Source organism: Rhipicephalus sanguineus, chromosome 1, assembly GCF_013339695.2.
Source record: "Rhipicephalus sanguineus isolate Rsan-2018 chromosome 1, BIME_Rsan_1.4, whole genome shotgun sequence".
NCBI lineage: Eukaryota > Metazoa > Arthropoda > Arachnida > Ixodida > Ixodidae > Rhipicephalus > Rhipicephalus sanguineus.
Window position 1 is genome coordinate 58,960,390 of NC_051176.1, and position 16,148 is coordinate 58,976,537.

Sequence of the window (16,148 nt, forward strand, 5' to 3'; positions counted from 1 at the left end):
CATTGATCAGGCGGCACTCTTCCATTCCAACGGTCCGAACACCGGCCACAAGAGTATTGTTTAGTCGGGTAGGCTCAAGCCTCATATGTCAAGTGATCCGAACAGAGGCGCTATAGCCACAGTACATTTTCTCCCACGTGAGCTTCGCCAGGTCTCCTCTTTAAGAGTTCTACCATACGACACACCAACAAAATGGGTCAAATACCACAGTGAACGCGAAGAAATAGCATGCAAAAGCGAATGCAAAGGCGATAGTACGAAGGAGTGACTAAACACACTGTAGTTCTAGGCACAGATGGAAATCTGAAGCGCACATCAGTCGTCACACAGGTAGCTGGAACTTGTAATTCATAAAGCAAACGGTGGCTTCAACGTAATGCATTATTGTTTTCTGTCGTGCTTAAAAATATTCAAAGATGCTAATTGACAAAAAAACTGGTCAGCAGAAGGCCGTCCAACCAAACCGTGGAGCAAGCAAACCATGGAGCAACCATCTAAGTGCATTCGGTAAACATAAATTCCAAGTTTTTTTTTTTTTTTTTTCGTGGAAAACTGGAACCCCGACCGCTGACCAATAACTCAATGATGTTTCCGTCTGCGCATCAGCGATGTCATCTATCGGCTCATGAGAAACCACCAACAAATAGGTTTAGATTCTTACAACACCACTGAAAACTCCCTACACCAAACCAGAAAATGATATTGACTAAATGGCAGCCGCGGAACGTCTTTCGTTGTGTCCTATAGCTGCTCGGGTAATGATAGGCTGGCTTCTTCATAACCATTGAAGGAAATGTGTTCTTGCCTGTCGTCCGCTCGGAAGCGGAACAATTTCGCCCTGCTGTTCCTCCCCGAGGTATTGCACCACACAACCTCTCAGCACGCCTTGTGCCCTTTCCTCAGTTTTTCGGACAATTTCGGCACGTTTTCGGGCACAGAAACAAAAAAAAAAATCAACCTGAGCACGTACAAAAAAAATCGTGCACATGCAAACAGCGAAAGCGGCAGGAGCAGACGAGGAAAACGGCAGCCGAAGCGATAAGAGCGAAAGCGCCGCCCGTTGGCGCTATAATTGAAGTGAATAAATAAAAGTATAGAACGTCAAAAAAGGAAAAAAACAAAATATATATATATATATATATATATATATATATATATATATATATGCATATATATATATATATATATATATATATATATATATATATATATATATTCAGATACACAAAACCACGTATGCAAAGGTGACTGAATTTTCCCGCCGGCTTCATGACGACGCTTTATTTGCAACACCGAAACTAGCGCAAGTGTCCGACCACTGCTCACAGAATTCCATGCGTTCAAACATAGTTTCACGCGAATGCAAATGGCATTTACACTTACTCTGTGTAGTTGGTTCCTTGAATTGTCAGGTCCGCTCCTACCGGTTTTCAACTGCTGTCGCATGAAGTTCCGCATTGAAGTTCAACACCGAAAAGTTCTTTTCAGCCAAAAAAAGATCCACCATTCACCTGTAAACTTATGTTCTAATGCTTTCACATAACCCATCGAGCCATAAACCGCTCCGAATCTTCAGTTACGTTCCTCATTATGACGTCGAAATTGAATCTCCTCTTTCACAGTTTTGCTCCTAATATATACTTTGGTTTGCTGCATCTTATATTGTTCTCGCGGGTTGCCACCAAATGCACTAGACTGAAATAATAAAACCTTTCTGGGGAAAAATGCTGAAGACGTCATAATCCCGCAGCATGCTCTCAGGCTGCGCTTTCTTTAGTACTGATAATTTTTAATCTAGTTACACTTCTGGTCTGTGTGTGTGTGTGCGGAGACGTTCGGCTATGCTTATTTTCACATCGTGTGTTCTACTGTATTGCATTTTGAGCCCTTTTTATTTTTCATTCTACATAATTTGTCTGTTAAGCGAGAAGGAGTAGCCGGTGCCACCATAATGGCACCAACCTCTCCTATTTCATAATTTCAATAAAATAAAAAAAACGTTGCTGAAGTAGTTGGATTTGAGTTGTGTTTGAGCTCGACGATTACCATAAAATAAACGTGGAGGGGTCTCTGATAATTAAGAGTACGTGCGAGGCTGTGTAACTCTCTCGGAGGGCACCAAGAGTGTGCTGCTTCAGTGCCCATTGCGTTCATTAACTCTTTAATACGCTCTTGCGGTTCGCTTCCGTGAGTATGGTAGTGTTTGTTAAAGGGGTACTGACACAAAATTTCGCGTCCGAGATAGCCTGCTGGATCGATTCCCGTGTACGTGCGTGTACCATCTGCAAAATATCGGCAGCGAATAAAGCTTGGAAGGTATTTCATATGAATTTTGAAGTTCGCGAGCGCGATCCAGCATTATAGGCCGCACCTGGTGCATTGACACCCTCGGAGGTGACCCGAGGTGACCCCCCTACTTCCCCTACGTAACCGTTGCAGCCGGTACAAGTTACGATGACGTCGTAGCCGCCATTTCTGTTTTGACGCGCTTCCCGACGAATCGCTCCTCGCCAGCGGGTCAAACATGAAATGATTCGCCACGTCGAAAATTCCTTCGATCCCCGCCGCAAGAAAATCGGCGCCATCAGACGACGATGAGCCCGACGACGACAGACCGCGCGGAAATGCGTCACTGTTCTGTGTGCTCACGTGACCGAGCGTTTCACTCGCTAGGTGGTGATAGTTGCACCCGGCGGCTTGCCGTTTTTGGAGCTCTGTCAAACCGAAACTGAGGCTGTGTCGGTAATGAAGAGCTTGTAATTAATTATCTGTCGCGCGCTGCAGCAAACGATGTGCCGTGTTATGACTAACAGGCCCCCAGCAACACATTGCAGCAAAAAAACGCGGGGCGAAAATTTTTGTGTCAGGACTCCTTTAATCTCGTCTGCACACAGACTCCGAGAACGCCGCTAATACAAATTAATTTGTTTCTGGGAATATCTGAAAACGTACTCTTGAAAAGCAATACAATGTATAAAACTGCAGCACGAAACAAAGTGGCGTACACAAAGCATACATCTAAGACTCGTGCAAGTCATTGTTCATTTCATTCCGGATCTTTGGTGCAATACTCGCTTTAAAGATTTACAAGTTTACTGAGCATACTATGAAGACCTGGTGTGACGTCATACATTAAGCCTCACTGACAGGAAGTCCAGCCCTATACACAGCCATACACTCCACAAAAGGGGCTTAAAATGTGTATCGGAGGGCGTAAATTCCAAAAATACCCTTTTACTGCATTTAATGGTGCGAGAATGTTCAGTGTGTAGCTTTCTTGCTCAGACTCAACATATTGCTTCCTATCTGCCCTTTGATATTATTTTGCTGCTCTGTACCATGCTGCCTAAAAAAAGCGCCACTTTTGTTAATAATAACAGGCGTGGTAGCTCATTGGCTAAGAAGTTGCGCTGCTTATCTTGAGGACACGGGACCGATTTCCGGCCATGGCGGCCGCATTTCGATGGAAATGGTGTGCAAAAACACCCGTGTACATAAACTTTCGCGCATGTTAATGAACTCCGTCTGTTCAAAACTCATCCCGAGTCATCCTCTACGGCGTGCTTCACAATCATATGGTTGTTTTGACACGTAAAACGTCGGAACAACATTTGCTAACAATTACCACTTCCCAGTTATGTTCAACAGCCTCTTACGTGTCTTGCGATGAGGCGTGTCTGAGTACAGCTAAGAATCAACGCAGTGCCGCGAACGAGCAGCGTCGAAAGTCACGCCAAGGTCCGTCACCGACGAACGCCGACGTGGTGCGGCGGTGACGACAAGCGGAGGAAGGCCGTTAGGGCTCGTTTGACTGCAGCCGCTGAAGTGCCTGCGAAACTGGGAAAAACGCCAATGTCCGTTACCACGGGAGGCTGAAGCGAACGGTCCGTCATGGTGATGCCGAATCACGACGAGCAAATGCTGACGGTTTTGCAGGACTTGCACATATGTCATAAACGGCACGATGTTGTGACCGCTGCTGTAAGCTAAACTCGTGCACCGAGGAGTCGTAGCGGAAGACAGTTAATACAGAAATACGTACATACTCGTGCAATGGCCGCACCCATAACTTTGTTTAAAAAGTCCCCCAAAATGCAATTAAAAATTACCCGTGTACACGGCCCGTGTATAGGCCGCACTCTTGATTTTTGAGTACGTTGGCTGTGTTATCCTTTCTGTGGTGTGTTATCCTTTGTGTTGTGTGGCTGTGTTATCCTCTGTCCTGGAAAAAGAAAACTCACTTCTGCAGCGCGCAACATTTCGACGGAGGTGCTGCACGCGAAAGCGCTCGGCATCGGACGACGTAAAGGCGTTCCAGTTGCAGCGTCTAAAGTAATCAAGGAATGGATCCGGCGCTTCATAAAGTGAAAGAAACTTTCTACCCGCTGTCGTACAACGTCGCGCCAACGTTTGCCTCGAAGCGAAAAAAAGTTCGTTGTTTTTCTCTTTCTTTTTTTTTCTGTTGTCCCAGTACAAGCGAGTACTGTAGTTAAATAAAGGGATGTACCGCCAAAAACATTTACAATAAAAGTTGCATCTGTTTATTCGGGCAATGGCCGCACCCGCAATTTTCACATCATATCTTGGAAAAAACCTACGGCCATTACACGAGTATATACGGTATTCTACCCAATGCGATCAATTGGAAAAGACATACGGCCATTACAGAGTATATACGGTATTCTACCCAACGTGATCAATTATATCCTGCCTAGCCATAACAAAGCAAAGTTATGAGAATTTCAATAGAAATATATTTGAGTTATTGTTTCGCCTTTTAACATAGCTTTTCCAGTTTTTTCTGAGCAGGGCACAGTCTTGGTAAATGTAATCTACAAATATTAGGCCGTTTTTTGACTTGGCACTGACCATCATGATATAGTGCACGGTCGAAGGTTTCTTTTATGGACAAATGACCACCGACGACGATAATGCTGTTCTCAGAGTGGAAATATTTCCCCCCTCATATAAGCGAAATGCCAACCTGTATCGTTTTCAGCATTAAAAAAAAAGAAGTACTAATAGTGTCTCTATTCGCTGCAACAGCATACCTTCACATGGCTGTTTAAAAATTGTACCTTGACCGATTTTATCAGCTTGTTAGACAATTTTATATGCGAAACATTTATACTGCAATGATTGCGTAATCATTTGAATAATACAAGGGTTCTGGAAAAACGCGGGATATTAGCAAATATGTGCAAAAGATATGAAGCAATGATATTTTGAACGTTCTCACTGAACATGTAAATTTCCATTGTAACTGAAAGAAGTTCCCATAATTGTGTGGTAAACTGAATCACACAGGTCATTATTTCCGAAATACTAAGTGTGGGATTCCCTTTATATGCAACAAAAAAAGAGAAACACCGAATATGCTTCTCAAGTCCTAAAATCTCCGGAGTTTGTGTATATATTGTTACGGTGAGAAAAGGCGTTGTAGAATATATATACAATGTACAGCGGACCATTCGGAGGCCGACATACAAGATGCCCGCGCGAATAGCGGGCACCGTCTTCTTTCGTACACTTTTCCTGTTCATCTCTCATGTCACGTTAAAACATCGTATGAATATGAGGCGGGTCGTGCTGAGAAACTGCAGGTGGGGTGTAGTTAGGCCTCCAGATTTTGACCACCTGAGGTCCAAACTCTGCAGGTGTTTCTTGCAGTTCAAACTTCACACTCGTCAGAATGCAGCCACTGTGGCGAGGAATCAAACACGCGGCATCTTGCTCAGCAGCGCAACACGTCAGGCGCCGAGCTGCCACAGCGAATGTAACTTACCAAAAATGTTCTTTTTTCGAGTTACATATAACTGTCTTTTGTTCTCTTTCTTGCGCAGGAGTTCCGAAAAATATACGGGCAGTTCTTTCCTTGCGGAGATCCCACCAAGTTCGTGGATTATATCTTCAACGTGTTCGACGAAGACAAGGTGAGTCCGAAGGTTTTCGTTCTATCAGCGTAAGGAATCACGACTTATCGTTGCGCAATCCCCTGAGTAGGAAGCACCCGACTTGATTGAAAGAAGAGGGGAATTTTCAGGGCTCGTTTCTTTGTTTGACAAAACCTTAATGAAACCCAGCAGATAATGAAGCCAAGGAAGCTCCAGGATGCGTTAATTATACTGTTTTTTGCCTATTGTAGTAATTATGATATATACGTCAAGAAAGCAAAGTGGACGAAATGACAATATGCCGCTGGCGGGGACCGAACCTGCAACCTTCGGATGACGCGTCCGATGCTGTACCAGTGGAGCTACGGCGGCAGTCATCGTCTCGTCCACGTAAGCGGGTATTTTCTGTGCTAGCAAACCTGGGTGTGTTAGCGCCGCTCGTAGCCATGACGGCGAGTGTGGAACACTCTTTCTTCTCTAGCTGGCGTCACGTAGCACGTGATCATTTAACGACAGGACAGCTGACGAATAGGCACCAGCACGTCTAATTGGGCTAGTCGGTACTTGTGTGTTGTTAGCGCGCCATATCCTGTCAAAATGACCAATAAGCCCTCGTATACTACCTGAAGGCATCAAGTCTGCTGGAACGAGACCCTCGCTATGAATGAATGAAAGAAGGTGGAATGTTGAGGGCTCGTTTCTTTGATTGACACAACCTTAATGAAAACGAGCAGATAATGAAGCCAAGGAAGGTATAGGAAACGTTAAAGGTACTTTTTTAAGTGAATTTTAGTAATTGGGATATACATGTGAAGAAACTGAAGTGGACGAAAAGACAAGCACGGTACTTGAAAACAATTACTGCATGGTACATGACTCATGGATAATGTTGAGCTGCGCATCAGATAAGTATTGTCACAAGGCAGTAGTGGGTTAGTGGCACAAGGCAGTAGAGGGACCCGCAGTAGAGGTATGACAACGGCGAATTGATAAATGGGCATAGTCCAGTCTGACATTCGCTATTGCTTCTTCATGTAAATATCTGTAAATATACGTTTTTTAACACTATTGGTGGAGGTGCTTGGTACGCCTGCCTGTGTTTGCTCAGAAAGCCAACACGGAACTTCGAAGCGGTCGCCGTCTCCCTTTTTCTGCAATGGGTCTACAAGGGTCGACGGCGCAGCAGCAGCAGCCGCATGAGGTTCTCCTGACCCCACGCGACCCAGGAACCTTTTCGGGCACTGAAAACGACAAGGTGAATGTGGAAGATTGGGTCACAATGTACGAGCGCGTCAGCAAATATTATAGGTCGGACCCCGCGTTGATGCTGGCCAACGTGATCTTCTAGCTGAGGTAAATGGCACTTGTTTGGTACGAGGCACATGAGTCCGATTTAAACAGATTGGAAATTTGCAAGTCAAAGTCATCGAGTTGTTCAGCAGGCCATTTTATCGATAGCACGGCGCAAGGAAATATCTGAAATCCTGCGTTCAGACGTTGACGGAATCTTACGTCTCCAACATACAGATCTACTGGTCCTTTGTCGAAAGGCTGAAGGGAACGTGAGCGAAACTGACAGCATTGCACATAATATGTGAAGGGAATTGCCCACGACGCGTTTAATATATTGATCGTCAAAAATTTCGCAAAAGCCGACGTTGTTGTCAAGGAATTTTAACGTTTTGAGCAAGCCAAAAGTCGTCGCATCACCTGCCAGTTTGAACGCCTACTTGAAACTTCATCCATGTCGACTTTCGAAGTTCACTCAAGCTACGTCATCAAAAAATGCCACCCGCATTGTCCACCGCGAACTGCAAGCAATGGTTCCAGCTTCAAACCTTCCACAGATCTTCCACAGGCTTACGCGTCCACCTTATCACTCAAGCAAACAGTCGTCCGTCGGGAGTTTAAGAATCTCGGCATGGCACCCGTTCGTCCTATTTGTACTCGTAAGAATACTCCTGCGGCAGTAAACCAGATACCAGTGTACCCTTCACGCTACCAAATCTCTGCTGGCTGGAAGACATCAAATGATCGGCCGATATGCTTTCACTGCTCTCGCGTGGGACACATTGCGCGTCGCTGTCGCAATCGTTGGTCGTCGACTTCCTCCTGGAACATTGGGACATGGGGTCGGTTTGAAGGCAACTCTCGCAGATTTTCTCCTCGTTCCGATCTCGAGGCTGCTGATGCCAAGTAGAAAGTTCAGCCGATAAGCGTCACCCCAAGGCCGTCGATCTCGATCGTCACTAGTTCGTCGATCCACGTCCCCTACACGACATGGTCTCTAAACCGCGGGAAACTAGTCCATGCAGCTCCCGGAGGGGACGCTGCATCAACGACCCCGTCTACGAATCCTCTGTTGACGATTCCTACGCGCAGAAACATTTAGGTAACCCTGGTGGACGACGTTTCCATTACAGCCCTAGTAGACACTGGTGCACAAATTTCAGTCATGAGCGCTGCTCTCCGTAAAAAACTGCACAAAGTACTTACGCTCAGTGAGCAATAATAGTTGCCGAGGCGACCACATCTGCAGTTCTTGGCATGTGCACCTATCGTGTGTGCATTGCTGGCCGTCAAACCACTGTATTGTTCCCATGCTTGCGCAGTGCTCACATGACGTGATCTTCGGTCTCGACTTTCTTTCGACTCACTCCGCTCTTATCGACTGTTTGATGGCCCTTATTCAGCTGGAACTCCCTCTCGGCGCCTATGTCCCCCCTGACGTTCCAAGCCGCTTATGTGCCATAGAGTTCCCATAGCTTCCACCTCAAGCCGTGACGTACGCCCAGCTCATCTCTGGTCTGCCTGTGCGCGATGGTGAATATGAAGGCAAAAGCCTTAGATAGCTCCTCAAACACAAACATTGATCATCGGCATCGCCATCTCGTGTTGGCAGCGCTAATACGAGTGATGCAAAAAGTCATCATCCCGGGATGACGTCTCCATGTGACGTCTTCATAGATCACCAAACTTTCTGACACCATCATGACGCCACGCAATGTGACGTCACATGATGACGTCATCACATGGCATTGTCGCTTAGTCAAACGTGGGTTGATCACTGAGGCTCCGCAAAAGTAGGTGAGGAGCAGAAATCTTGCAATGCCTTCGATCTTGGAGGTAGTGAAAAACTACTTTAGGTGCAGAAAACTTTCGGAAGGGGACGTCGGAGGAGCAGTACATCGACTGAGAAGGAAAAGATCAGATGCAGAAAGCTTGCAATGCCTCCCTCCGATCCTGGAGGCAGTGCAAGACCACGTTAGGTGCAGAAAGCTTCCGTAGGGTGGCGGGAGGGGGGGGGGGGAATATATATATCGACTGAGAACAAAAAGGATATGGCTTTCAGCTTCGAGTCGTCTTTCAGCTTCGAGTACAGTGTACTGGAACAATACGCTAGTGACGCGTCCGAGAACAAGCACGCGTGCTTGTTTTTCTTGACGCCACCAGGTGCCGCTAGTGCACCCTTTTCTAGCAGACCGGCTGCTGTCTCTACCGCTGCGTTTGAGGCTGTCCGTGTTTCTCAGCCTTCCTTATCACAAGATCATTCGACTACTGCAGAAAAAGATTGAATTTAGTATAGTATGGTGCAAAGAAAGTTTGTGAAAACCAGATCAACGTACTACTGTCGACAACGTCGTCTGCTAGCGTAAATGCCGCAGACTGGCGGGATCATTGCGCTTCCAGTTCATTACATCCCCTGCGGCAGTGGCTATTCGCAGTTTTTTATCATCGATTGCGCAAACGCAGCATATATGCCTATTTTGCTTCAATGGAGCAATATGTAGCACTACATTTAAATCGCGTGCTTATCACAAACGACACAAAAGCGCACAGCGATGTCGGCGCTGCGTTGCTATGCCAGAAGGCGTACAATTAAATAACGCTTTCGACGGACGCAAATTGATGGTTGTAAAATGTCCGAGCATTATTGTCGTTGATAGAACCGTAAGTAAACGAAATTATTCCGGGCGTTCCCTTGCCCCATTTCATGGCGTGCCTGCTCTTCGCAAATTGCGCTCCCACTTCTTCTGAAGTTCATGTTCGGTTGACGCGGCGAACAACGACGCTTATTGAGCACCGGGATAACCGCTGTGGCAGCCCGGGGCGAAGCAACGAGATAAAGAGTGCTTAACAGCGCAAACGACAGGAGGGGATAGAAAAGAGGAGACAGAGCGCTGAACTGCCAACAGTTTATTTCTTGCGAAAGTCATCGCTTTTATACAGTCACCAGCTTCACAGTCATGCGCGAAACACAATGATATTGCACAAGTACATCACAACGCCAAGCAAAGGAACAACTTTCTTTATCGGTGAGCGCGACAGAAGGGGTGCTAACACAATCATCTTTTAATCAAAAAAATCTTTTTCTGCCTCGATGATTTCGCGTGTGGTGCGATCCCTGCATTTTGCGAGACTCTGTTTTCTTTTTGGCATTCTACATGGATACTTCATAGAACGGTAGCTTGCGCTAGTTGGTGATATAGCATCGACATATATTTGCACAGCGCAAAATGAACGACGACAGATGAGAATACTCTCATCTGTCCTCGTTCATTTTGCGCTGTGCAAACATGTCGATGCACATGGTAACGCCAGAGAAAAAAAAACTGTCCAACGCCGTTGTTTCGCAAGAACTACCACCGTTTAAACTAGCGTCGCACGGTATGCACATGAGGCAAACAGCCGCAAAGCGCGTCTCAACCGGCCCGACAAGCCTGAGTGCAGACGGCAACTAAGTGGAGGCGCAGCAACGCCACCAGTGGCGGGTACTAGCGTTTGCTTCAACCGGCCTATTGTCCCACCCTCCTTCACGCGCCACTATGATATTATTCTAGTACAACTATATGCATAAGCAAACCCCGTGAGGTTTGTTGTTTCACAAATTAGCGACGTCGTCTAGCACACTGTGTCACAGTGCGCCGTAAGCAGACTTGTTTACCTCTTTTGAACTTCGGTCTAACGAACGTGTGCTGCCTGCAGGTATTACGCTCCGCGTCGCGTCGTCATTGCAAGAATGTAATATCTCTGAATTGTCAGTTGACGGACCTAGTCGTCATGTCAACTCGCTCCCGGCAATCGGCATTCCACGCGTTGACATTGAGAAAATGATAGTACCGGATCTTTCACCCACTGAATTACTAGAGCTTCATCGCCTCTTGACATCCTATGACGCTGTATTCCATCTTGACAACCGCCCTTTAAGCCAGACATCGGTTGTGACCCATCACATCAACACCAACAACCGGCGATGCCAACTGAAATCACCGGCGCCCTTGCCGTGTGTCCGCTGCCGAACGCGCTGTTATCCAGAAAAAAAGTCGAAAAGACGCTCAGGAAAGGTGTCATAGAAACAATCGTTTGGCCCGTGGGCATCCCCTCTCGTGCTTCTCAAGATGAATGACAATACATTGAGATTTTGTGCTGATCACAGACATCTCAACAAGGTCACCAAAAGGGACATTTACCTCTTGCACGAATAGATGACGTACTCGACTACCTTCTTGGCGCAAAAATTTTCGCCCCATTGACCTTCAATCTGGTTGTTGGCGCATCCCTGTTGATCCACCAGACCGAGAAAAAGCCGCATTTGTAACCCCAGATGGGGTGTACCAATTTAAAGTCACGCCGTTTGGGATTTGCAATATTACCTTACGTCACATTCGCTTACCACTCCTCTAGCCATGATACCACAGGCCCCGTTTTATCTTCTTTACGGATGTGAGCCATCTCTACCTTTTGACATACTCCTTCCCGCTGGGGCAAGCTGACCTGTCACATACGTGTCATATACACACGAGCCGACACAGAACGACAGATCGCCCGAGAACGGCTCACAGTCTCAAGCCTCTCAAAAAGACCGGTATGATCGCCACCACCAGAATGTGTCGTATACACCTGGTGCACTTGTACTATGGTAGACTCCATGTCATTGCATCGGCCTCTTCGAAAAATTATCTCACAATGACGGACCATACAAAGTCCTGCGCCAGGTCACCGATCCCACTTGCGAAATACAGGCAGTCGTCGATTCAGTGCAGTCAACTCCACCACCATCCAGTATTGTGACGATCGTGGCTGATGTGCCGTCCACCTGTCTAGTTCGGTGAGCAATGCTGGGTCGGCGCTTTTACGCCGCGGGGCAGTGTGACAAGGCGGTAGTGGGTTAGCAGCCAAAGCAGTAGAGGGACTGCTTGTGTGTGAGAGAGACAAGGGTGCAGAACGACAATGAATGGACAGGCTCCAGTCTGACATCCGCCATTCCCTATCGGAAAAAAAGACACGAGGATGGCGTTTGCAGTGCCTCCCAATGCATTTCAGCGCACAGGGCGGCTCTGCAAACGCTGTACACTGTGTCTCAGTGTCTTACAGTGCACTAGGAGGCATTGAAGACCAATGTTCCTAGAACCTTTTAGTTTGAAAACTCGGCTCTTGTGCGCGGCTCCACAGCAAGCGGAGGCGGTAAGTGGCGCTGTGGTAGTCGCGTCAGGCTTCAGCAAGGCGCACCGGTGGGGGCCGCTGCTAGTGTCGCGTGCCAGCGCGTCGCTGCGTTGTAATGACAAAGCCAGGGCTCTTGTAGTTGGCAGCAGGAGAGATTACACGTCTTGCGCGTCCGCAATACCGACGTCTTTTGTGCCCAGCTGCACAGCGGCAATAGGAAAAAACAAATGACCAAGGCACATCTGGGCTTCCGCGTGATCAGGTGGGATAAAAGACTGCCAGACAAAATCGGAAGTTAATGAGTGAATGTACTGTAGAAAGTGCTGCTTGCTGGGCCAGTTCCTTGACCTGAACTTAAGAAAACCAGCGAAAGAGAGTCGTCCACATTGGGTTAGGGCAAAGTTGGAGCTTTATCATTTTTTTTACTTTAACTGGTGAGAGCTTGGTCATTGTGCTGGCTTTGGTTATTTGAGGCAAGAGTGGCTTTGAATTCTATGTCAGTTGCTAGTCCAATGTGGTGTTGCATCTTCCTTCCTTTGTGTATGCGTCTTTTTTCGCCGGTTTTCTCATGTATCATTAATGAGTAAGTCATAAGAGCCAGGAAAGGGATCGCTTTCTAAAAATCTTCATAGGTTACTGTGTAATTCTTGTAAATGCTGAACTAAGCCGCAAACCTCTCTATTGAACATGTGATTTATGTGCAGTTTTCACATACACTGTTGTGCTCTATAAATGTACGGCTTATCACTTTCATGCATTAACGAAAGAAACAGAATTTGAAGGACCTGTTTTTCTTTGCTAGAAAAAAATTAATTAGAACTAACAGACAAGGAGGCAAAGGAAAATATAGGGGATGTTATTTGTAGTAAGTATGATATAAACGTGAAGAAAGTAAAGTGGACAAAAGATAACTTGCCGCCAGCAGGGACAGGTTCGGTCTACGATCCTGTAATCCATGCCATCGTGTATCAAACACGAAAATACGCGGTGCGGTAGAAGTCACATAAAATATTTTGAGTGTTCGCCGCTAATAAAGCCGTCGGAATAATTTCGGTGCGCCTGCACAGAAGCCGCGCCACTGCAAAGACCCATTGCGAAGCAAACTGGAGTTCTATTCTGCTCAATTAACTGATCAACGCTATATACAGCTTCACTCAATAAAAGGGTAAGGTTTTATTGTTGTTTTTTTGCCGTTTTTATACAACTGTGATGTATACGCTGGCTGTATCACACAACGTAACTTTTATCAAGCATTGAAAAAAATTCGATTTTATTGAGCTTTGCGTTTCCTTTCACATAGAAGTATTTCTAGCAGCTCACAAAACTCACCTGAGAACTTGGTACTTATTTTATATTACATTACTCAACAACTGTAAAACAAATTTTGTCTATTTAGCATACGTTTTGTGCCACACTGAATGCCAATTTAGCATGAAGACCCTGTGTGGGGCCGCTGTTGCCTTCCTTATAAAATGGAAGAACCACTATTGTTTGTTGACTGACAACGATGGGCCGTTTTTGCCATCTTTACACAAAGGCGCTGTCAATATTGTACGTTGCCTGGCAACCTATTCCATTGTTGCCGTCCTTACAAGATGGCTGTGCCAGTATTCTGTGTTGGCTGGGAGTGGTGGGCCTTTTTTTCCATCTTTATTCGATGGCTGTGCCAATATTGTATGTTGCTGGCTACGATGACCTTTGTTGCCGTCCTTGGTCCGATGGCGGTACCAATATTGTATTTTGGCTGGCTACGATGGACCATTGTTGGCATCCTCACAGGCTGGCTTTGCAAACATTGGTTTTGCTGTGACTTGAGTGGCCCTTAAATAGGCCAATTTGCCAACGTATAAACAATATTGGTCCAATATTCTGTGCTGCCTGGGAGGCTATGAGAAACTAGACCTGTGCGCAGACCAGAAATATCCGGCGGCGAAGAGGTTGTTGGGGAGCGGTAATAGAGAGTTGGTGGTGGGAGGGGGGGAGTATTCCCTTGCATTTAGAAAAAGAAATCCCAGTTTCACTGAAAGGACGAAGCAATTAATGCGATAGCAACACAACCATAATGTTGCACGAAGCAAGCTAGCAGCTAACTGTTTTGGATCCAATCTCGTGTAACTCTACAAAACGCTGGTGTGAGAAATACGGTCGCTCCCGTGAGAGTAGCTGTGTTCATGCAGTCTGAAGTCCTCAACGCGAAACAGTGAGATCACAGCACGTAGAAGGGTATACGAGGCGTTTGCTGACGTCTGCCGAGATAGCGCATGTGCTTATGGTCAAAGTTCGCATTTGCTCCTCGTGCGACGCATGCACCTCACCCTCCTCCAGCGTCCCTTCATGCTCCTTCAACCCAACAAAAGACGGGCGAGGCGCTTCTTCTTTGAGGTGCAATCGACGGCAGCCCTCGCACGCGGGGTGGTGTTAGTGCATGCGTCCTCCTTGCGACGGAGATGGCCGGCTCGTTTCATCTCTGATTCAGCGGCGTTCATCGCCAGCGCTCACGAGTTTACTCGCGGGTAGCACATGCAATGCGCGAAGCGATGGGTCGATTTGGACTTCATAGGTAACACAGACGGCAAAACCCATCGAGAGTGTCCATATAATTGCTACCGCAATAAAGAAATATGCAAAAACCGTGGAAGCGGGCTCGCCTTTCTTCTTAGCTGCCTCGTCTCCGCTGTGAAGAGTTCTTCTGTTGGTAGAGTGAATATTCTGGTGCCTTCTTCATTTTCTTTACTTCTATATTTATTTATTGATTTAGACGAGTAAAAATAAAGGAATAATGTCGACAGATGCATCGATATATTTATTTATCTATTTTGTTTATACATGCACTGTGTAGTTGGTCCAGACTCCAAGCATATACTAAGGCAGCTAGTTGGGAGGTCGCCCTTTAACGATAAAGGACACCGCAGCATTGAGGCCATGCAGTACTCGTAAGGCTTTCTGACTGGTGAAGTGAGTGTTTTATGTTCAGATTCCCCGTTTCGGATTAAAAGAAAAGAGGAACGACTGCGCGCCCCAACTATTGCGCGGCGGCGGCGGCGTGATCATTCTTGGGACTTCAGCGGCGGCGCAATTCTTACGCAAGGGCTCCGATGTGCGCTGCCACCAACAACCACCCATGTCTGGTCCGAAAGAGCTCTTCGCGGTCTCTATATTCGCCTCTAGTCATACCTCCCAATTTCAAACAAACGCCAACTCTCAAAGGTCATTCCAAGCTCTGCGATTTGCCGTGATGTAGCTCCGGAGCGCTTCCCGATTTGTCCGGTGCTCAGGGTCCCCGGCCACGACCTCATCGTACGCTCCTTGCTGCTCGAGTGTTAACGCAGGCGCTGGTTTATCGCTTCCAAATGGGTGCTGCATAATTCCGTGTTCGCACTCACTCTGTCATGCGGATCGACAATCATTTGGCAGCCGTAAATGGAACTCTTCTATGGCGGTAAAGAGCCACTTGTGCTAGTGTCCCGTGACCTCGTCGGCCCAGGGAAAAGGGGTGTGGCCGTGGGAAAAACCGAACTACAGAAGCCGAGGCGCCTGCGCGTGGTTCTGCGAAGTCTTCGGTCGCCATAGATAGCGGAAGCGAATCTGCTTTTGGCTTGTACAGGACTGAGGAAGCCGCCACAACGCTCCGCGGCGCAAATGTTGAGTGAAACGCTACCATGCTAACCTCGAAACCCTGCGCGGTGGCCCTTCTCCGCGCGTGTGGTTTTTCTCGTGGCGTGGTCTCTAGGGATGGTTTCATCGACCCTTTAAGACACATATATCGTTCATGCTGGCGGGCAGCCGTCGACAAACCTCAGTCTTTTGACA